The 21,905-nt window shown below is 46.2% G+C and overlaps 1 protein-coding gene across 4 annotated transcripts in view; it reads right to left on the bottom strand.

Annotated features, from left to right (window-relative positions):
* Nucleotides 1-21,905, bottom strand: part of LOC138472450 (polycystin-2-like protein 1) — a 2,384,383-nt gene that overhangs the window by 1,240,173 nt on the left and 1,122,305 nt on the right. The gene's annotated exons all lie outside the window — the stretch shown is intronic.

The raw sequence follows: 21,905 nt of genomic DNA, 5'->3' as shown, positions 1-21,905 counted from the left end.
GGCTGAGTATGTAAGGGAAATTAGCCATTCTGGAGAGTTCTCCCTAACAGAGTTAGATGAGGAAGAAGAGTCTCACAATGTAGGCCCTGTTTTGCCTCTATCTTCTCATAGGCCTCAACCTTTGACCACAGGGACCCCGCCAGGTCCAACACTAAGTCCTGATTTTGTCTCTTTAGAAAGAATGAGACTTGAGTTAGAGTTTAAAAGACTACAAGCTCAAACTGAAAGCAAACATCAAGAACTTAAACTCAGAGAAATGGAGTTGAGCCATGTACTTGAAATGAAAAAGTTGTCTCTTGAAACTGGTTCTCTCCCAGAGTCTTCTAGGTCTTCCAGTCCCAAGAGGCCTTGCATGCCCAAAGATGCAGTAAGTATGTATGAGGTTAAGCTTGATATTTTGGATTTGTTAGCTGCTTTTAAATATAACCATGGGATTCAAGACATTACAGGGAATCAGCTGATTCCTTGGCTTTTTTCTAGGCTACCCCCTGTTGCAACTGATGTGGTAATGGATTTGGGGGATATAGACAGAAAGGAGTATGAAACTGAGAAGCTAGCTTTGATGGCTAGATTTGGGAAGAATCCTTCTCAGTATCTTAAAAGGTTTAGGACCCTCAAAAAGGATGATGGTACCCCTTGGGCTACATGGGTGAGTGAATATTTGAAAAACGTAGATGGATGGGTTAAGGGTTACAGAGTGAAAACCTATGAAGGTATGATACATTTGTTTATGTTGGAATCTATTTATAATGCCTGCTCTCCTGAGCTGAGACAGCACTTGGCTGACTTTAAGGTAATTGATCCCAAGAAGTTAGCAAGGGCTGCTGACTTGTGGGTTGCCAACAGGGCTACTCACAAGGATTCTGGAGTAACTCAGAAGAAGGATGTGGGGAAGCGGCACAAGAAAGATCCCAAAGAGAATTCTAATACCTCCACTCCAAAAGAGGGTCACAATCATAACAAGCGTAAACCCCCTGGGAAACCGAATCAGGCTAGTGTACCTCCTGGTGCCAAACCAGAGGGAGGTCAGAACAAACCCCCATTCATGAAGACATTTGGAAAGTGCTATACTTGTGGGTCAACTGACCATGTGCAAGGGGATCCCAGATGTAAGGGTAAACCTTCAGGGATCCACACTGTCTCCTTAGCATTCTCCCCAGAGCATGAAGTACCAATGGCAAGTGTAAACTTTCACTTACTGGCTGAGGAACCCATGAAAGTCTCAGCCAGTGTTTCTTTAGTATCCCTGGGTCTGTGGGAACAACAGAATGTATATGTGTATAACTCTATTCCAGACAATACTTAAGTGTTTTACAAAAGACTGTTCTTGTGAATGGTCAGGAAACCTCTGCCATCAGAGACACTGGGGCCAGCATAACTGTAGTTGATGAATAATTTTTCAAGGATGAGGATGGTGCTAAGGCACCCAAATTCCTAACTAAGCTTGCTGGAGGCCCTGTCCAAATCTTTCCACAGTTACCAGCTCTCATCCAGTGCATTGACATGACTCTCAAGATACCTGTAAGTTTGCAGAGTAAAATACCTGGGAGAGTCCTGTTGGGGAATGACTTAAAAACTCTTGGAGTTGTATCAATCACCCCAGGCCTCCCAGGAAAAGGAAACAGGAGAAGACTAGGAAGGCCAGAGAGAGTACCTTAAAAGGCTATCACAAGGAGATTATAGAAGAAAGTATAACTCCTAGTCCACAGGACTTACTGACTGCAATTTCGAAAAAGAAAGAGGAAAAGGGGAAACCTAAAACCTTTAGGAAGAAACCAGCCAGCACTCCTGTGCTACCAACAAGGACATCCCCGAGAGGACTGTCCAAAGTCACACCTGTGTGGTTGAATCAGCTGCTGAGGAATCAGAGCTGGAAGAAGACCGTGCTCCTGTTGGAGATCTGGATCCTGCAGACTATCCTGAACTGCAGTCTTCACTGGCATAAGGTGGACCCTGTAGGGCAGACTTCAGCAGAAGTCAAAGAGTGTGTCCTACTCTTGAAGGTCTATCCCAGGGGACTACAGAAGACTTGTAGTGCCTCTTGAAAGTAGACTCCAGCTCCTACAGTTAGCCCATGAGATAATTTTGGCTGGTCACTTAAGTTTTAAGAAGACTAAGGAAAGGCTCTCTTTATTTTCTACTGGCTTAAGTTGGGGTCTGATATAGATAAATTCTGTAGGAGCTGTCACACTTGTCAAACCTCTGGCAAGAGTGGAGCCAAGAATGTGGCACCCTTGGTGCCTCTCCCAGTGGTGGGAGTCCCTTTTGAGAGGGTAGGAATCGACATTGTTGGTCCCTTAAACCCTCCAACATCTTCAGGAAACAGGTTTATCCTTCAGCTATACCTATAAGGACTGTTACAGCTCAGGCTGTTGCTATGGCCCTACTTGGTATTTGTAGAAGCAAAGAACCAAGCAACATGAGATAGACAGATGGTTTATTGCTTATAAGGAAGACTGGGTAGTAAAGACCCCCAACCATCTCCACAGTGTAACATCAACTGACTGGTTAGTCTAGCAATAACATTCTATAAGCAATGCTCCAGAACGTACATGTCATTGCATCATGTCATAGCATCATTCACCAGAGTTCCACTCAGCACAATAATAGAGGACTATGCTAAGACATCACCATAACACAGCCCCTTCCCTTATCGAAATAAAAAAAAAACTATATACAGATATATTTTGAATGATACACACAGAAGAAATATTAAAAACTCGAAAGATAATATATATGCATTTCATCTCCTCACCTTGGCTACTCTTAATAAATTCCACACCTGTCCACTTTCCAATTTAACAGCACCCTCAAAAACCTGAGCAACCCTAACTGGATCCGAATACAGAGGATCACCCTTCTTTGCGATAACAGCTTTTCTGATTCTGACCAGATCACCAACTTCAACAACCGCCCTCCTTCTTGGAAACTTCTCGTTAATTTTCTTGACCCATTTTCACTTTCGCTCATCCATTCTTCTTTTTACTTCATCTACTACCTTATCAGTTTCTCTCGCCCGACCTAACCAAGCTGGAGACAATAAAGTGTTGCCCCTCCGGCCTCTCATTAACTCAAATGGGCTAACCCCTGTTTCAGTATTGGGAGCCATCCGCAAAGCATACATTCTGTCCTTGACCGCAACCTTCCTGTCCAAACCACATGCACTTGCCCCCCTAATACCCTCCATTATACAGCGGTTAACCATCTCAATCATACCATTGGCTTGAGGGTAATATAGTGCCGTCTTTTTATGTTTAATACCACACTTGTACATGTACTCCTGAAAGATGCCCCCAGTGAACTGTGGACCATTATCTGTCAACATGCTCCTAGGTAACCCTTCCCTCTCAAATATTTCTTCCAAGAATGCCACAATAGACTGTCCCGTGACATCCCTCATTATTTTGAACTCCGCCCATCGTGAGAACATATCCACCAAAGCCAGAACAAACCTACCACGACCACTACCCATATCTACCGGGCCTAAGACATCCATGGCTAGATCCTGCCAGACACCCTTTGGACTTTCAACTCCTCTGAACGGCTGCACCACCGCAGATATGTTCTTCCCAGACTTTACACAATCTACACATCCACCAACTGTCTTCTCAACCTCACGGTCTAAACCCGGCCACCAATAATCAGCCTTAATTACTTATTTGGTTTTATATGTCCCAATATGACCCTGATGTGCAATGGCAATAAGACTTCTCCTTAGACAAGCAGGGACCACAAGCCTGTCAAACCGATATATCAAACCGTCCTTCACCGACAGTTCGAATCTCACCTCCCACAAAGCCCTTTCTTCACCGGATAATAACCTCTTCTCTGGCCACCCCTCTCTAATGAAATTTATTATGCGCCTACACATTTCATCTGAAGTCAATGCTCTAACCCACTCTTCTTTGTGAATTACACCTTCCACGGTGGCAAACACCATATTCTCGAATTCTGCAGACGGCCTTCCATCATCCTCATCTTCAACTCTTATTCTCGACGCATGATCCGCCTGCACATTGTTTTACCGCCAAAACCTCAATACTGAACTTGTGGCATTGTAATCTGGTCACCCAACAAGCGACTCTTCTAGAAACTTTGTCCAGACCTTTACTTTCATAAATGGCTTTCAATGGCTTATGATCTGTTCTCAATACAAAATCCTGACCCCACACAAAGTTTTTTAGTTTTTCTATCCCCCAATGACACGCCAATGCCTCTTTTTCTAAAACAGAGTAATTTAGTTTGGGACCCCTCAACATTCGGGAAGCATGCAACACCACTGATTCTGCTCCATCAATTCCTACTTGCGACATCACCAATCCAATGCTGGTTTTACTCGCATCCACTGACAATATGGTCTTTTTTCTAGTGTCGTACATGGCTAGGGGTTTGTCCATGTCGATTTTGGACTTAATCCCATTAAATTTTCTTTCGCACTCTCTATCCCAAACAAATTCTACCCCTTTCCTAAATAATGGCCACAGTGCAGTAACACTGTCAGCATAATTTTCTATGAAACGGTGGTAGAATTCTATTGTCCCCAAAAATGATCGAAGTTCCGCCTTATTCTTTGGAGACCTCATTCTCTTTATTCCATCTACTAGCTCTCTCTTCGGCTTCAGCCCTTCCTCAGATATTTCATGCCCTAAATACCTGAGTGGAAAAAACACATTTCTCACTTCGCAAAGTAATACCGCGTACTCTGAAAACTTCTAAAACCGTCTCCACTTTCCTTGTTAATTCCTCTTCAGTTCTTCCGTGCCCCAACGCCTCCGCAGAGACCAGGTGAGCATATCAAGTACCCAGTGAGACATAGGAATGCTCTCACCTGGGTTTGAGTAGTAGGGGTGGCCCAGTTTTGTACAGCTTGTACTTTGCTAGGCAATGGCCTGATTTCACATCCTCCTACCTCATGTCCAAGGTAGACCAATTTGCTCTGACCAATTTGACATTTACTAGCCTTTATGGTCAGATGGGCCTGCTCAAGAGCCTAAAGAAAATATTCTAAGTGGTCAACATGTTCTTTCCAAATAGGGCTGAACACTGCAATGTCATCCAGGTATGCCATGCAGAAGTCTCCATCCCATTCAGAACTTGATTAACAATCCTTTGGAATGTTGCAGTTGCATTATTTAGTGCAAAAGGCATTACCTTAAACTGGTAGAGGCCGGCTGAGGTTGAAAATGCAGTTTTCTCCATGGCATGGTCTGTCAGTGCTACTTGCCAATAGCCTGAAGTGAGATCAAATGTACTGAGATACTTGGCTGAATCAAGTTTATCCACCAGTTCATCTGTTCTTGGTAAAGGGTGTGCATCAGTCTTGGTGACTGCATTAAGAGCTCTATAGTCCACACATAATCTCAATTCCTTGGATCCTGCCTTTGGTACTAGAACAACTGGACTAGACCATGGACTGTTAGAGGGCTCTATTACCCCAAGATCAAGCATCTTGTAGACCTCGTCATTTATGTGGGATCTTACATGATCTGACATCCTGTAACCTCTGCTTTTAACAGGTAGACAGTCACCAGTGAGAATATCATGCTGGCCCCAAGGGGTCAAGCCTAGTGATAGTGAAACTGATTTAACAGAAACATGCACTCCAGTTGTTCAGGTGTCAAATTAGAAGAGAGATTAACTCCTTCTATGTTCTCGTCTAAAGACTGGCCTCTGAGTAGGTCAGGTAGAGGTTCACTCCCCTCCTCCTCTTGGGCTGAAGCTAGAAGCAAAGCTCATACTTCTGGTCTTGAGACATAAGCTTTTAGACGGTTGGTGTGAAAGACTCTGGGAGCCTCCGTAGGATTGCCTAAGTCCACCAGATAGTTGACCTCTCCAAGTGTACCCACAACTTTGAAGGGTCCTATCCACTTGTCCTGTAAGGCCATCTGCCTTGTAGGTACCATAACTAGAACTAGCTGGTCTTGAGTAAACTCAACCATGTTGGCCTTCTGGTCGTGCCAATGCTTCACCAGAGCCTGACCTGCTTTCAAGTTATCTGATGCTTCTGCCATCATGTGTGACATTCTCCTTCGGAGACCTATCACATAGTTAGTGACCCTCACTGGCTTGGGGGAAGGAGCACTCTCCAACCCCTCCTTAATCAGGGACAAGGGGCCTCTAACTGGATGGCCATAGAGAAGTTCAAAGGGACTAAATCCTACTCCCTCCTGAGGGACTTCTCTATATGCAAATAGAAGGCATGGCAGTAGAAGGTCCCACTTTCTTCTAAGGGGATCCTCTAAAGCATTTATCATGCTCTACATTGTACAGTTGAACCTCTCTACCAATCCATTTGTCTGAGGATGGAAGGCAGTTGAGGACTTGTAAGTTACTCCACAGTTCTTCCACATGGCCTGCATCTAGTGGGACATAAAATTGGATCCCCTGTAAGAGATAACTTCCTTAGGAAAACCTACCCTGGTAAAAATACTGTTATGGTGATGTTTTAGCATAGTCTTCTATTATTGTGCTGAGTGGAACTCTGGTGAGTGATGCTATGACATGATGCTATGACATGCAAGTTCTGGAGCATTGCTTATAGAATGTTATTGCTCGACTAACCAGTCAGTTGATGTTACACTGTGGAGATGGTTGGGGGTCTCTACTACCCAGTCTTCCTTATAAGCAATAAACCATATGTCTAACTCATGTTGCTTGGTTCTTTACTTCTACATTTGGCTACGAGGATGGGATAGCTGTGGTACTGTCTATCAACGGAGCGACGACTGCAGCAGATTTTTATTTGAGGATTTGAGACCCCCAACCGCAAGGCCTGCTGAGGAGAAGCTGCCTCACTCCTCCTCACACCACCCGTATGAGGAGAGATGCTCCTGCACTCGTCTTTGTCTACCTGGTGGTATTTGGAGTGTAGATTCGGGCTGGCGTCTCCCTTTTCTGGCGGTGGCTTAGCGAGATCCACAGATCGCCCTGAATCGCTTTCGTTCCAGCGTCCCCACACACAATCTGCGTGTGAGTGGGGTGAGTGCCAATTCTTCTGCTTCATCTGAGTCATTTTCGGGAAGAAGGTGTGCGGCGAGCACGTTGCAAGGACCCCGTTGTTGAGCCCGTAAGGAGTCACGTGCCACGTCACGTGTGCGGAAGGAAGGTCGGGAAGTGAATTTCATTGCTTGTCTCCGCCCAGGGCCACTCGTGGAAGGCGGCAACGTGGGATAGCCGTCGTGTATCAAAATATTGCTATCCATATGAATTCTGGATTTGCCTATGCAATTATAACTGAGGTGAGCATCAAGTAAGGAGTCTTCATTGCTCTGGATTTGTGCGTGGCATTCGGAAGTTTTGCAGACAGGATGGCTTTGTCTGGAATTCCGGGACCCCAAATGTTCCTAACATCTCCTGGCCCTCCAAGAATCAAATGGGGGCCCTGGAAGAGAGGTTTCTTACATTATGTGAAGGCTACCCCCTGTTGCAACTGATGTGGTAATGGATCTGGGGGATATAGACAGAAAGGAGTATGAAACTGAGAAGCTAGCTTTGATGGCTAGATTTGGGAAGAATCCTTCTCAGTATCTTAAAAGGTTTAGGACCCTCAATAAGCATGATGGTACCCCTTGGGCTACATGGGTGAGTGAATGTTTGAAAAACGTAGATGGATGGGTTAAGGGTTACAGAGTGAAAACCTATGAAGGTATGATACATTTCTTTATGTTGGAATCTATTTATAATGCCTGCTCTCCTGAGCTGAGACAGCACTTGGCTGACTGTAAGGTAATTGATCCCAAGAAGTTAGCAAGGGCTGCTGACTTGTGGGTTGCCAACAGGGCTACTCACAAGGATTCTGGAGTAACTCAGAAGAAGGATGAGGGGAAGCGGCACAAGAAAGATCCCAAAGAGAATTCTAATACCTCCACTCCAAAAGAGGGCCACAATCATAACCAGCGTAAACCCCCTGGGAAACCGAATCAGGCTAGTGTACCTCCTGGTGCCAAACCAGAGGGAGGTCAGAACAAACCCCCATTCATGAAGACATTTGGAAAGTGCTATACTTGTGGGTCAACTGACCATGTGCAAGGGGATCCCAGATGTAAGGGTAAACCTTCAGGGATCCACACTGTCTCCTTAGCATTCTCCCCAGAGCATGAAGTACCAATGGCAAGTGTAAACTTTCACTTACTGGCTGAGGAACCCATGAAAGTCTCAGCCAGTGTTTCTTTAGTATCCCTGGGTCTGTGGGAACAACAGAATGTATATGTGTATAACTCTATTCCAGACAATACTTAAGTGTTTTACAAAAGACTGTTCTTGTGAATGGTCAGGAAACCTCTGCCATCAGAGACACTGGGGCCAGCATAACTGTAGTTGATGAATCATTTCAAGGTTGAGGATGTTGCTAAGGCACCCAAATTCCTAACTAAGCTTGCTGGAGGCCCTGTCCAAATCTTTCCACAGTTACCAGCTCTCATCCAGTGCATTGACATGACTCTCAAGATACCTGTAAGTGTGCAGAGTACCTGGGAGAGTCCTGTTGGGGAATGACTTAAAAACTGTTGGAGTTGTATCAATCACCCCAGGCCTCCCAGCAAAAGGAAACAGGAGAAGACTAGGAAGGCCAGAGAGAGTACCTTAAAAGGCTATCAAAAGGAGATTATAGAAGAAAGTATAACTCCTAGTCCACAGGACTTACTGACTGCAATTTCGAAAAATAAAGAGGAAAAGGGGAAACCTAAAACCTCTAGGAAGAAACCAGCCAGCACTCCTGTGCTACCAACAAGGACATTACCGAGAGGACTGTCCAAAGTCACACCTGTGTGGTTGAATCAGCTGCTGAGGAATCAGAGCTGGAAGAAGACCGTGCTCCTGTTGGAGATCTGGATCCTGCAGACTATCCTGAACTGCAGTCTTCACTGGCATAAGGTGGACCCTGTAGGTCAGACTTCAGCAGAAGTCAAAGAGTGTGTCCTACTCTTGAAGGTCTATCCCAGGGGACTACAGAAGACTTGTAGTGCCTCTTGAAAGTAGACTCCAGCTCCTACAGTTAGCCCATGAGATACCTTTGGCTGGTCACTTAAGTTTTAAGAAGACTAAGGAAAGGCTCTCTTTATTTTCTACTGGCTTAAGTTGGGGTCTGATATAGATAAATTCTGTAGGAGCTGTCACACTTGTCAAACCTCTGGCAAGAGTGGATCCAAGAATGTGGCACCCTTGGTGCCTCTCCCAGTGGTGGGAGTCCCTTTTGAGAGGGTAGGAATCGACATTGTTGGTCCCTTAGACCCTCCAACATCTTCAGGAAACAGGTTTATCCTTCAGCTATACCTATAAGGACTGTTACAGCTCAGGCTGTTGCTATGGCCCTACTTGGTATTTGTAGAAGCAAAGAACCAAGCAACATGAGATAGACAGATGGTTTATTGCTTATAAGGAAGACTGGGTAGTAGAGACCCCCAACCATCTCCACAGTGTAACATCAACTGACTGGTTAGTCGAGCAATAACATTCTATAAGCAATGCTCCAGAACGTACATGTCATTGCATCATGTCATAGCATCACTCACCAGAGTTCCACTCAGCACAATAATAGAGGACTATGCTAAGACATCACCATAACAGTATTTTTACCAGGGTAGGTTTTCCTAAGGAAGTTATCTCTTACAGGGGATCCAATTTTATGTCCCACTAGATGCAGGCCATGTGGAAGAACTGTGGAGTAATTTACAAGTCCTCAACTGCCTTCCATCCTCAGACAAATGGATTGGTAGAGAGGTTCAACTGTACAATGTAGAGCATGATAGATGCTTTAGAGGATCCCCTTAGAAGAAAGTGGGACCTTCTACTGCCATGCCTTCTATTTGCATATAGAGAAGTCCCTCAGGAGGGAGTAGGATTTAGTCCCTTTGAACTTCTCTATGGCCATCCAGTTAGAGACCCCTTGGCCCTGATTAAGGAGGGGTTGGAGAGTGCTCCTTCCCCCAAGCCAGTGAGAGTCACTAACTATGTGATAGGTCTCCGGAGGGGAATGTCACACATGATGGCAGAAGCATCAGATAACTTGAAAGCAGGCCAGGCTCTGGTGAAGCATTGGCACGACCAGAAGGCCAACATGGTTGAGTTTACTCAAGACCAGCTAGTTCTAGTTATGGTACCTACAAGGCAGATGGCCTTACAGGACAAGTGGATAGGACCCTTCAAAGTTGTGGGTACACTTGGAGAGGTCAACTATCTGATGGACTTAGGCAATCCTACGGAGGCTCCCAGAGTCTTTCACACCAACTGTCTAAAAGCTTATGTCTCAAGACCAGAAGTATGAGCTTTGCTTCTAGCTTCAGCCCAAGAGGAGGAGGAGAGTTAACCTCTACCTGACCTACTCAGAGGCCAGTCTTTAGACGAGAACATAGAAGGAGTTAATCTCTCTTCTAATTTGACACCTGAACAACTGGAGTGCATGTTTCTGTTAAATCAGTTTCACTATCACTAGGCTTGACCCCTTGGGGCCAGCATGATATTCTCACTGGTGACTGTCTACCTGTTAAAAGCAGAGGTTACAGGATGTCAGATCATGTAAGATCCCACATAAATGACGAGGTCTACAAGATGCTTGATCTTGGGGTAATAGAGCCCTCTAACATGGTCTAGTCCAGTTGTTCTAGTACCAAAGGCAGGATCCAAGGAATTGAGATTATGTGTGGACTATAGAGCTCTTAATGCAGTCACCAAGACTGATGCGCACCCTTTACCAAGAACAGATGAACTGGTGGATAAACTTGATTCAGCCAAGTATCTCAGTACATTTGATCTCACTTCAGGCTATTGGCAAGTAGCACTGACAGACCATGCCATGGAGAAAACTGCATTTTCAACCTCAGCCGGCCTCTACCAGTTTAAGGTAATGCCTTTTGCACTAAATAATGCAACTGCAACATTCCAAAGGATTGTTAATCAAGTTCTGAATGGGATGGAGACTTCTGCATGGCATACCTGGATGACATTGCAGTGTTCAGCCCTGCTTGGAAAGAACATGTTGACCACTTAGAATATGTTCTTTAGGCTCTTGAGCAGGCCCATCTGACCATAAAGGCTAGTAAATGTCAAATTGGTCAGAGCAAATTGGTCTACCTTGGACATGAGGTAGGAGGATGTGAAATCAGGCCATTGCCTAGCAAAGTACAAGCTGTACAAAACTGGGCCACCCCTACTACTCAAACCCAGGTGAGAGCATTTCTATGTCTCACTGGGTACTTGATATGCTCACCTGGTCTCTGCGGAGGCGTTGGGGCACGGTTGCAGCCCTCCCGGGGGTGAGGTCGCTCGGGTCTGACTTCGCCCTCTGCGCTTATGTTGTCACTGGTGGTAATAGGTGATGCTGCTCGGGACTGCTCCTGTTGATTAGTTTTGGCGATCACTCCATCCTGCTGCTTCTGGCAGGTGCGCTTGTATGATCTGGACCGAGTTCCTTCACTGGTCCCTTGCACGTGGTAGTCCAGTCCTGCTGCGACTAAGCCACTATACTTCAGGTAAGTGTTTCTGTTTGCCTTTTTCTTTCCTCGTCTGTTTTTGTTGTATTGTAAAGTTTGTTTTCTTCCCTTGCTGGTGATGTTGCCGGCCGGCAGAAGCTCCGGACCTCGAGGCAACAGCCGGAGGGAATGAGGAACGAAGCTGCAGCAGTATAGTAGCTGGTAAGGTGTTAACTAGTGGCGCGCAGCGTTCGAATGCGGCGCGGCCCTAGGACGGATGTTCTAACCTTGTCTTTCTTCTTCTTCACAGGGTCCGAGTTCGTGGATGTGGAGTGCGGTACTGGGGGTCGGGATCAAGATCACTAGATGTCAGGAGATGAGTCTGCAGATGAAGCGATGAAGAACCGGTTTCCTGGAGGGGAGTATGAAGGAAAACCCCTGGTTTCAAAAGTAAGTAAACTGGTGCAAGCAGCGGTGAGCGTCACGTTGCGGCACCGGCCTTAAGGATGGAGCAGCTTACATAGCTGAGCTTCTGAAGCCATGCCGACCAGGTTCAGCCTGCCTGCCACACCCTGGCACACCTGATGAGTCAGCACATGAAGACTAGGCCTAGGGAGCCACGCCCAATGAGTCAGCACATGAGGATGTTCTCCCGAATAAAGGCTTTCAGCTCCTGGAAAGTTCTTGTAAAGTAAAAACACTCCTGCACTGAAATAAAGTGTTCCTGCTCACATCTATATATGAGCCTGACACCAAAGGCGCCAGGACTGAGTCCAGCCAGGGCCTCTGTGTTTATAGGTCCCAAAGGGACATAAGTGAGTCAAGTGACCCATTGCCCCCATCACTAGATGGTGTGGGTTTTGTGTTCTGGGGCCTGTGGCCATGACAGCACTTGCCCTCAAGGCCCCTCTCATGGGTGGTGTCCCCCCTGGCCCTGGTTTAGTGGGGTTATTCTGGTGGAACTGCCTGATTAATCGTGGGGCGCGGACATGCTCACTGGGTTCCCAGGTCCGATCTTCGGGTCCATAACCTTTCCAGTCTATAAGGTAGTATAACTTGGACCGGACCAACTTAGAGTCTAGGATCCTTTAACTACATATTCTGGTTCTCCTTCAACTATTTCGGGATCCGGTGGAGTATCGATCCGTGCACCTGGTCTCAATGGTTTTAGGAGGGAGACATGAAACACCGGGTGGATCCTCATGTGGCCCGGTAATTCTAATTTCTTGGCCGCAGGGTTGATCGCAGCCTTGATAGTGTAGGGTCCCAGATATCTGGGACGGAACGGCCATGGTCCTTTTGGGGGATGTTTTTGGATGCTAACCAAACCTTGTGTCCGACTTGGTAGTCGGGAGCTTCCGTTCGGTGTTGATCCGCAAACTGCTTCTGTTTCTCTTTGGCTCTGACAAGATGCTCTGCTGCTTCCTTAAAAACCTTGGTGATGGTTTTATGTAAGGTCGTTGCAGCAGGCATTTCTAATGATTCGAAATGATTCGAGTGGGTTGAAAACGATGTACGTGGATGTCGACCGTACACTATGTAGGATGGGCTTTGTCCCGTACTGGTGTGAATGAGTTGTTATATGCGTATTCTGCTAACCAAAGTTTGTCCTTCCAGGTATCCTCAGTTTGTTGCAGCATACACCTTATGTATTGCTCGAGGGTCTTGTTAGTCCGTACGGTCTGGCCGTCGGTTTGGGGATGATGGCTTATAGATAACCGGATGTTGATTTTGGCAATTTTACAACACCTTTTCCAGAACGCAGAGACAAACTGAGTTCCTCAGTCTGATATCAATATTGATGGGAACCTGTGTAGCCGGACAATCTGTTCCAATACACGGTAGCCAGAGTAGAAGCAGTTGGGAGAAATTTCAAGGGAATAAAGTGGGCCATTTTGGAAAACAGATCTACAACGATTAAGATGGTATTGTATCCACTACAGGAGGGAAGGTCTTTAATAAAATCCATTGATAGCATATGCCAAGGCACTGGGGGTACTTCTAAAGGATGTAGCAGACCTGCAGGACTTTGTTTTTGGGGCTTGTGTTGTGCACAGGTGCCACAGGTTGCGATGAACTGGACAATGTCCTTTCGCCAAGTTGGCCACCAGTAATTTCTTTTTATTTTAGCTTGGGTTTTGGCTATTCCCAGATGCCCTTCTACTAGTGAATCATGATAGTTTGCGATGATTTGATTCTGTAATTTCTTATCCGGGATGTACAATTGTCCTTGGTAGTATGGTAGGTGGTCCATGATCGTATACCAGTACCCCTTCCCTAGCCATTCCTGTTGCGCTGGTAGACTCATCAAGTGTTGCAGGTCAGATTTGAAGTTGTCTAGAGTGGTGGTTGCTGCAATCATGCCTTGAATTCATCCTTCAGGGATGATGGCCACGGGGTCTGGTGTAGTGAATGCCTCTTCTCCCTCACTCATGCGAGACAGGGCGTCCGCTTTTCCATTGCATACTCCGGGTCTATAGGTGAGAACGAAGTCGTATTCCGCAACGAAGAGGGCCCAGCGGAGTTGGCGTGATGATTGCGCTTTAGCGATATTCAGATATTGTAGACTGTGACGATCCGTGATGACGGTCACTGTATGTCTAGCTGCAAGAAGATAATGTCTCCAGGCTTTGAACGCTGCCTTAATTGCTAGGAGTTCTTTATCAGTGATTGCATAATTCAATTCAGGGGCTGAAAACTTGTGAGACCAGAATGCCACGGGATGCAACTGACTTTGGGGTCTCGTTGTGACAGGACTGCTCCCATTGCTATGTTGGAAGCATCAATTTCGACCACATATGGTAGTTCTGGTCAAGTATGCCAAAGAATTGGTGCTGTGGTGAATGCTTGTTTTAGCTCCTTGAAGGCTTTCTCTGGCTCTGCGGACCAATTAAATTGTTTATTTTTCCATAGTAAAGAGGTGATTGGGTGAACGATCTGGGAGAACACGGGAATGAATCAGCAATAAAAGTTGGTGAACCCGAGAACACTCTGTACTCCCTTTATGGATGTCGGTGAGGGCCAGCTAAGGATAGCGTCTAACTTGCGCGTGTCCATGCGTATGCCCCGTGGTGTGAGAATAAAGCAGAGGAATTCTACCTCTGTCACATGAATGAAGCATTTCTCCAATTTGGCATATAGCCGGTGTTGCCGCAGTTTCTCCAACACTGCCCAAACATGGTTGACGTGGTCCTCCTTGGTGGTCGGACAGATAAGAATGTCATCAATATAAACAAGAGCGCAGATGTCCAACAGTTCACGGAGCACGTCATTCATGAAAAATTGGAACGGCGCTGGGGCATTACATAGTCCAAAGGGCATAACCTGATATTCATAAAGGCCATATTTAGTGTGAAAGGTCATCTTCCACTCATCTCCTTTTTTGACTCTTACTAGATGGTAGGTCCCTCGTAAGTTTAGTTTTGTATATATCTGAGCATTTTTGACTTGATCCAAGAGCTCAGTGATAACCGGTAACGGGTACCAGTTTTTTTACCGTGATCTGGTAAAGTGCTCTGTAGTCAATGCAAGTTCTCAGGTCTCCCTCCTTTTTAGGCACAAAAAAGAGGGGCGAGAATGCAGGGGACTTGGAAGGACAATTGAAGCCATTTGTCATATACTGATTGAGGTAGGTTTTTAGATGATGGTTTTCTTGTTCTGTTAGGGTGTAAATCCGGCTGCAGGGAACTTGAGCTCCAGGTCTGTTCGGAGGTAGGGTGTTTGCTTGCTCTTTTTGAAAGACATCTTGGTAATCCAGCCATTCAGGTGGTAGTGAACTGGTGAGGCCCAGTGTGGTTTCTTTCTTCGACAAACCTGGGTTGGTAAGACCTTTTAATAAGAATCCCTTGCTATAACAGGTGTCGGCACAGTCTTGGGGAAAGGTCAGAACTCGGTTATGCCAGTCAATCCCGGGATTGTGGGTCTCCAGCCAGGGCATTCCCATTATCATCTGGAACTGAGGAGCGCCGTTGAGATCGAAGGTGATGTCCTCTTGGTGACCGTCCTGACACAGAAGCGTGACCTTCTCGGTGTAATGCGTCACTGGGCCGGATGATTGCTGAGATCCATCAACTGCTGTGCTTTTTTTTTAAACCTGCTTCTGTCAGAGAGGAAGGCCTATCCGGGTAACCAGATCTTGGTTCATATAATTTCCCACAGCCGCACTGTCAATGCATGCCTCCAATGCATGTATTTTTGACGGTTGCTTGTGTTTTACCAGGAGCACAGTGATGACTAGATGTGAGGTCTGTATAGGTTCCTTTTCACTGCTCGACAAGTGGACCCCTACACTTTCCGGGCATTGGAGTTTCCAGAGTCCTGTTCTTCTTCTTCACCCTTTTCAGTTGATCCAACTGCTTTCCTGGGTGGTTTCACCGGGCATTCTCTGAGATAGTGACCTGTTTTACCACAGTACAAACGAAGCTGCTGCTGTCTCCTTTTCTCCCTTTATGCCTTGTTGAGTGGGCTCTGCAAGCCTCCGATTTGCATTGGCTCGGACTGATTGTGTGATTTGGTTTGATTCTCACGAGGTCGCACGTAGACCGACCGCCCCTCGGCCTTGGCCCGATCGATCTTCCGATCCTGCAATCTGTGATCGAGCTGCACTGTCAGGTCGATGTATTCAGCACATCTTTCCAGGGATTTACTACTTGGGCTAATACGTCCTTAAATTCCCCTTGCAAGCCTCGTAAAAGAGCATAGATCTTTTCTCCTCTGGCCAGTTAGTTTGTGCTATCAGACGATTGAAGGAAGCAATATATGTTAGTAGGTCTTGATTACCCTGCCGTAGTGATAACAGTTCATTGTCCAGAGCCCGCCCTTGAGTATGCCATGCAAATAGATTCTCCATTTCACGCTGGAAAACTCCGAAGTCTCGAATCAAAGCATCATCCTGGTTTACCAAGGGTATTGACCAGTCCGCTGCACTATGTCCCAAATATAAGAGTACAAATGCCACACTCGCTTGATCGTTGGGGAATGCCCCAGGTCTGCACAAGAAATGTAGGCAACATTGATTCACAAAGATGGCGTACTTATTCGGATTGCCTGTGAAGCGTTCTGGTGGGGCCAGGGGAAACCCCCTGGAAGAACCACCTGTACAGGCGTGGGCTGTGGAGCCACGGCAGGAGGGGCATACCCCGTCAGTGGGACCTAACCTGCCTGTGCCTGGAGCATTTGCCTTGCTAGTTCATCTGTCTGCTCCCGGTTCACAATTAGAGACCTCCTTAGGGCATTGGTTTTCCGTCTTGAGGCATGAACTTCAGCCCGTAACTCTCCCAGTAATCGGGCCAACTAGTCAGTTTCTGAAGTTTCCATAATGCCCAGGCAGACATTCGAAGAGGCTTTGTGTTCTGTTATGCTCACCTGGTCTCTACGCAGGCGTTGGGGCATGGTTGCAGCCCTCCCAGGGGTGAGGTCGCTCTGTCCGACTTCGCCCTCTGCGCTTATGTAGTGACTGGTGGTAATAGGTGATGGTGCTCGGGACTGCTCCTGTTGATTAATTTTGGCAAGCACTCCGTCCTGCTGCTTCTGGCAGGGGCACTTGTGTGATCTGGACTGAGTTCCTTCACTGGTCCCTTGCACGTGGTAGTCCAGTCCTGCTGCGTCTAAGCCACTATACTTCAGGTAAGTGTTCCTGTTTGCCTTTGTCTTTCCTCATCAGTTTTTGTTGTATTGTAAAGTTTGTTGTCTTGTATTGCTGTCCGTTCCACTTCTGATGTTTGCTCTTTTGCTTTCTTCCCTTGCAGGTGATGTTGCCGGCCCGGCAGAAGCTGCGGAGCTCGAGGTGACAGCCGGAGGGAATGAGGCACGAAGCTGCAACGGTACAGTAACTGGTAAATTGTTAACTAGGGACGTGCCTGGTTCAAATGCGGCGCGGCCCGAGGAGTGTTCTAACCTTGTCTTTCTTCTTCTTCACAGGGTCCGAGTTTGTGGATGCGGAGTGCAGTGCTGCAGCATCGGGATCAAGAGCACTGGATGTCAGGATATGAGTCTGCAGATGAAGCGATGAAGCACTGGTTTCCTGAAGGCGAGTATGCAGGAGAACGCCTGGTTTCAAAGGTAGGTAAACTTGTCCAAGCGGCGGTGAGCGACACGTTTCACACAAGTGCACAGTAACGCGAAGCACCGGCCTAAAGAATGGGGCAGCTTATATAGCCTGCCTGCTACACCCTGCCACACCCGATGAGTCAGCACATGAAGATCAGGCCTGGGGAGCCACACCTGATGAGTCAGCACATGAGGATGTTCTCTGGAATAAAGGCTTTCAGCTCCTGGAAAGTTCTTGTAAAATAAAAGCACCCCTGCACTGAAATAAAGTAAAAGCACTCCTGCACTGAAATACAATGTTCCTGGTCACATAGTCCAGCCAGGACCCCAGTGTTTGTAGGTCCCAAATGGACATAAGTGAGTCAAGTGACCCATTGCCCCCATCACTAGATGGTGTGGTTTTTGTGTTCTGGGGCCTGTGGCCATGACAGTACTATAGGATCTTCATAGAGAACTATTGGACCATAGCTTCTCCCTTGAATGTAGTCTCCTCTCCCAAATTCCCTAAAAAGGTCAGGTGGAATGAGGAGTGCACTCAAGCCTTTGAAGGCGTAAAGAAAGCCCTTTGTCAAGCTCCAGTCCTAAGAGCTCCTGTCTATTACCAAACATTCATGGTGCAAACTGATGCTTGGAATACAGGTATAGGTGCAGTCCTTAGTCAACTAGTCAACTGTATAAGAAAGGTAGGGACAACCCCATTTGCTTCATCAGCAGGAAGCTGAAGGAACCAGAAACAAGTTGGGCAACCATTGAGCATGAGTGCTTTGCTACTGTGTGGTCACTGAAGAAGTTTAGACCATACTTGTGTGGATCTACTTTTGTGATTCAGACTGACCACCAACCCTTGAGATGGTTGATGCAAATAAAAATGGGAAAACCCAAAACTACTGAGATGGTCAATCAGCCTGCAAGGGTTTAATTTTACCATGAACACATGCCAGGGGGTCAAGTCATTTCTGTCAGACAGGTCGACTAGAGTCTTCGCCCCCACTGCAGCTGCGGACCCTATCCCAATCACATGTGGAGTGCCGCAAGGCTCTTGCATTTGTCCCACTCTTTACAACATTTTCACAAAGCTCCTATTTGACCGTCTTGACGATCTGGGTGCCAGCTACACCAATTATGCAGACGACACCCAGGTCCTCATCACGCTCACTGGTAGCTATGAAGAAGATGTGGCAAAGCTTAACGATATCTATTCAGAAATCCAAGCCTGGATGGCCACACACAGTCTTTGCCTCAACGACGATAAGACAGAATTACTTATCGTAGGCTCCCAGGCTCGCCTCAAGAAACTGGACCAAAGATACCAATCCTTTACCATTGATGGCAACATCATAAAAGTCTCCAAAGAGGTTAAAACGTTAGGTGCATACCTCGACTCTACCTTATCACTAAAGAAACAAATAAACTCGACCATTTCAGCCACCTCATACACCAATAAATTGATCAATGCCTGTAGGCCTTTCCTCTCCACCTCCAGCTGCCTCACCCTATCGAGAGCGCTGATATTGTCTAAATTAGACTATTGCAACACACTCTACTTAGGCACGACCTCTAACAACTTGAACAAGCTCCAGATCCTGCAAAATAATGCATTAAGATGTGCCCTCAACCTCCCGCGCAAGGCACACATATCCACGGTTAGAAAAGAAGTCCACTGGCTCCCGATCCGTGATAGAATCAAGCTAAGAACACTGGTCATCACACACAAGTGCCTATCACGCACTGCCCCACGCTATCTTTCTGACAAATTCTCTAGAAACTGCCCCATTAGACCCACCAGAACACCTTACCTGCAACAACTAAAAATCCCTAAGTATAACCTAAAAACAGCAGGAGGCTCCAGTTTTCCAGTGCTCGCAGCACAATGTTGGAACACCCTCTCCACTACAATTAGATCGGAAACCGCATTCTGGCCATTCAGAGCCATGGTAAAATCATGGCTACTAGCCTAAACATCCAGAATTTCACCGACATGACTGGCTAGCTGCCGCGCTCGACTTATAGTAATGTTTACTCTATCCATAGCATATTCAGGACCAACCTGTAACCCGGTCCACACCAGCCACTGTAACTTGCCCTCTGTACATTCTGTTCTCGGTATATTCTACTCCTGTATGTAAACTTTCAGAGCCTGGACTAATGTACGCTCTGTCTGTTGTATTTATGATGTTCGTGTAACGATATGTAACTCTGCTGTACACATGATTATGCGCCCAGTTACCTGAGGGTTCGGATGCGCTTTATAAATAAACAAACTAAACTAAACTAAACTAAATCACCAAAATGCTGATGGTCTCTCCAGGATGTTTGACCAACTGGAGTAAGGAGATTGATCCAGGAGTGGATTAACTCCTCCAGTCCCTTAGTCTGGGGGGGACGAATGTTAGGGAGAATTCTCAAAATGTGCTAATTTCCCTTACCTTTTGAGACACCCAGCAACATTGCTGGATTTCTAGGATTACATTTTTTACCTGGGAAAAGTGTGAGCCTTTTTTTCCCACTCTTCCATGTATTTTGATGTGTGTTCTACTTTTGTGTTCTTTGGTTATGGAGTTTTAAAACAACTCCTTAGGCATCATCTTTTTCTGTGTATCACGCACCACCTTCAGTGCAGTGGTACAGGGATGTCTTTTCGACTTCCCAAGATTTAAATACCTTCTCTTGGACTGACTACCTTCTCCCAGAGCATGTAAAGTTAAATTGGCTTTACTAGTCTTTTTAAATGTACTCACCCAGCAGACACTATCTTTCTATATAGTGCTGGAGGGGGTGCCTAGCTTCCCCTGAGGCAAAACACTCATGTAACAGTCAAATGTTACCTTTTACTACTTTAAATGGCTGGTGGCAGTGGTTTAGATCAACTACCGTGAGTTTTCCTGACCGCTAACAACGGTAGCAAAAATCGGGTCAGCCATGTTTTTCAATATGGCGCCCAAAACCTATCTGTAAAAACAGACTCTGGTCATCTTTTTTCACCATTTCTTTTAGGAAAAGTCCTTCTTGTGTTTGTTTCTGCGTGCCAAACCAGATTTGGTCCCTTTGTTCGTTGGCCTTTGGCAGGCTTCAGTGCTGAAGCCATCCTCTGGCGCCTGAGTGTGTGGGGTGGACAGGATGTAAGGGAGGTGCCCGAAACTCCCTGTGCTTAGTCTCCTTAGAGACCTGAATGCACTCTGGCGTGATTGGCCGGCTGGCTGCCCAGCAAGGACGGCCACTCTGCTGGGTGAGTGACCTCTAGGCTGGAATGAATGGGAGAAAACTGTTTAAAAGCGGGCTCTGGGACTTGGAAAGCAGAGTCGACCACTGGAATGAAAGAACCGAAGATGAGCTTGAAGGAAGACAACTGCTGCAACTCCTTGTCTCCCCGGTGAAGCCCTTCTGCTGGTCCGAATTGCCTGAAACTCCATCGACATAGAAGCCCTTCAAGGTTAACTCCTTCCCTTGAGTTTGGTGGGAAAAACCAACTTGAAAATCACCTGGACAACATCTCTATACTGGTCGAATTTTCTAAAGAGTGCTGTTGAAAACCGGATAGCCAATGAGAAGGATACCCGTTTGTGGTCTTTAAGGCACTCACACCTTAAAGCGACGTTTAGCCAAGCTTCTGGCCTCTTCCCTGGGCAGTGCAGGAACCTCCTGACATCCTCCTTCTTGTCCCCACGACTGAAGCTCAGGAACAGCGAGATCTGCAGGAACTGCCAGTAACAACTGCCTCAGCTACAGCTCTTATTTATTTAAAAGGTACTGTGCAAGTGCGGTCAAGAAATCCTTTCTGCCGCAGTGGAAGTTTGTGAAACGTTCCCAAATTTGAAGGCTTGTCCTTCCCTAAACCGACACATAACTTTTCGTCTGACCAACTACTTCTAAAAACAGTGGCAACGACTTAACCGTTTACTACCAGAACTGTGCTATCCTATCAAAAACTCTGAACCATTGACTTTGGCCCAGGCCTATTGAATTGAATTGCTGGTTGTAGTGAACTGAAACGATTTGCCCTACCTCTGAAAGTATGTGTGCTTTAATTCTTTTAACCTTGTCTTTTTACCCCCCTTTTTTTTTTAAAGTAACTGAAGTTCCATTTTGCTCCCACTTCAGGAGAGCTGAACTTGTTCAGACACATATTGGTGGTGTTTTGTATTATATTAGATTGTGATATTGAGCTGCTCCTACTAGTGGAATGTTTTCCAACTGACTGTGTAAATAAATGTATATTCTTTTACCAAGAAACCTTGAGTGTTTGTTTGAACCACTGTGATTGTTAGCCCTTGTGTAACCTCTTGTACTGCTCACTTTACTCTTGAGATAAGTCTGGCTGCTCAGCCACTGCTACCACATTACTGTGTAGTACAGGCTTGTACCAAAGGTGAAATTGTACTTACACTTGTAGTCTTAATTGTGTGTAGAGTTCCCAAAGGGTACTGCATGTGATTCTGACTAATACACACATGC

The sequence above is a fragment of the Ambystoma mexicanum genome, chromosome 8 (assembly GCF_040938575.1).
Source record: "Ambystoma mexicanum isolate Mex_15411 chromosome 8, UKY_AmexF1_1, whole genome shotgun sequence".
In the NCBI taxonomy this organism is placed as follows: Eukaryota; Metazoa; Chordata; class Amphibia; order Caudata; family Ambystomatidae; genus Ambystoma; species Ambystoma mexicanum.
The sequence above is the reverse complement of the archived record's forward strand: the minus strand, read 5'-3'. Positions and strand labels throughout refer to the sequence as shown.